Here is a 2,429-nt window from a genome sequence, read left to right as displayed (position 1 = left end):
GGAGAGAAGAAGAAAAGAAAAAAGAGCAACAAAAACAAATCCAAAGCAATTAATAAAATGGCAATAAGAACATAATATCAATAATTACCTTAAATGTTAATGGACTAAATGCCCCAATAAAAAGACACAGACTGGCTGAATGGATAAAAAAAAAAGACCCATATATATGCTGTCTTCAAGAGACTCACTTCACTTCTAAGGACACATACAAATGGAAAGTGGGAGGATGGAAGAAAATATTTCATGCAAGTGGGGATCAAAAGAAAGCTGGAGTAGCAATACTCATATCAGACAAAATAGACTTTATTTATTTATTTATTTATTTATTTATTTATTTATTATTATTAGTTTTTTTTTGTCTTTTTGCTATTTCTTGGGCCGCTCCCGCGGCATATGGAGGTTCCCAGGCTAGGGGTCTAATTGGAGCTGTAGCTGCCAGCCTACGCCAGAGCCACAGCAACGCAGGATCCGAGCCGCGTCTGCAACCTACACCACAGCTCATGGCAACGCCGGATCGTTAACCCACTGAGCAAGGGCAAGGATTGAACCTGCAACATCATGGTTCCTAGTCAGATTCGTTAACCACTGTGCCACGACGGGAACTCCAAAATAGACTTTAAAATGAAGAATATTTTAAGGGACAAAGAAGGTCATTACATAATGATCAAAGGATCAATCCAAGAAGAAGATATAACAATTTTAAATATCTATGCACCCAACCTAGGTTCACCACAATATATAAGGCAACGGCTAACAACCTTAAAAGGACAAATCAACAATAATACAATAATAGTGGGGGAACTGGAGGATAATTTTGAAAGACAGTTTTAGATGGTGAATATCAGTGACATCATGGTATAACTTTTTTTGTGGTCTGGAGCTTACAGATCCAGATGAATATTAGTTTCAAAAGAAAAATATCTTTAAATTTTTTAACATTTTAAGGGTAAAAAGTAGAAAAACAAAACATTTTTTAATTTAAAGGCCAGCAGAGGAAAGTGGCATAAAGAAAACATACAAAAGATGAGGAAGAAAATAGAAAAGCAAGAAAACATGGTGACAGAGAATCTTAATAAAGTGACAAAAATCAGTCTACATAGTGGGCCGAGTAAAGGCCCACCACCATGTCCCCATCCTAATTCCCAGAACCTGTGATTCTGTCACTTCACTTGGCAAAAGCAACCTCACTGATGTGGTGATAAGTAAGTTATGTGCCTGAGAGGGGAGATTCTCCTGGAATCTCTGGGCCCCAACATGACTGCAGGGGTCCTCATACAAGGTAGGAGGAACAGTTGGAGTGGACATGGTGATGGAAGCAGAGTGGCAGTGACATGCAACTGGCTATGATGATGGAAGGAGAAGCCTCCAGCTCAGGATTCAGGCAGCCCTAGAAGGTGGAAAAAGCAAGGAAACCCATCTGCCACAAGAGCCTCAAGGAGCAGTGGCCCTGCTGACCCATGTTAGACTCTGACCTCCAGCACCACGGAACAACAGGTTGGTGCCCTTCTGTGTTTTGCATGTGAGGTAGTTTGTCACACAAATTACAGGAAACAAACACAGTCCACAAATCAAGAAGTGTAATGATAACAGGAACAGACCTAGAGGTGATAATACAAAGTGAAGTAAGTCAGACAAAGGCAAATATCATATGAGATCACTAATATGTAGAATCTCATAAAACATGACACTGAAGAGCTCATTCACAAAACAGGAAGACACTCAAATTTTTGAAATAAAACTTATGGTTACCAAAGGAGAAACACTGGAGGAGGGATACATTTGGAAGTTGGGATTCACATACACACTCTCCTATATATATAAAAGATAAGTACCAAGGACCTACTGCATATCACAGGGACATCTACTTCATACTCTATAATAATCTATATGGGAAAAAGAAAGCATATATGTGTATGTATAATTGATTCACTTTGCTATAAACTGAAACTAATGTAACACTCTAAGTCACCTATATTCCAATAAAATTTAAAGGAAAGAATTATAATGAATGTGAAAATAATGGATTAAAATTCTCATCTAGGAAGTTCCTGTTGTTGCTCAGTGGGTTAAACACCTGACTAGTATCCATGAGGATGTGGGTTCAATCCCTGGCCTCACTCTGTGGGTTAAGGATCCAGTGTTGCAGGTGACAGATGCAGCTCAGATCCTGTGTTGCTGTGGCTGTGGCTGTGGTGTAGGCCAGCAGCTATAGATTCTATGCTCAGATTTGACCCCTATCCTGGGAACATCCATATAAAAGAAAGTAATTTTAAAAAAACTCATCTATTCACATCTTCAAAAAGACTATTCAGATGTCACAGTCTGTGGAAATGAAGTGTAGAATACAGTTTTGTAGAATACGTGTTAGGCTGAGGAAAAAGAAAGCAATCACAGCTATGTCTCTAACACTTAACACAGAACTCAGGACA

The sequence above is a fragment of the Sus scrofa genome, unplaced genomic scaffold (assembly GCF_000003025.6).
Source record: "Sus scrofa isolate TJ Tabasco breed Duroc unplaced genomic scaffold, Sscrofa11.1 Contig26, whole genome shotgun sequence".
Taxonomy (NCBI): Eukaryota; Metazoa; Chordata; class Mammalia; order Artiodactyla; family Suidae; genus Sus; species Sus scrofa.
This window is presented reverse-complemented; position numbering follows the sequence as displayed.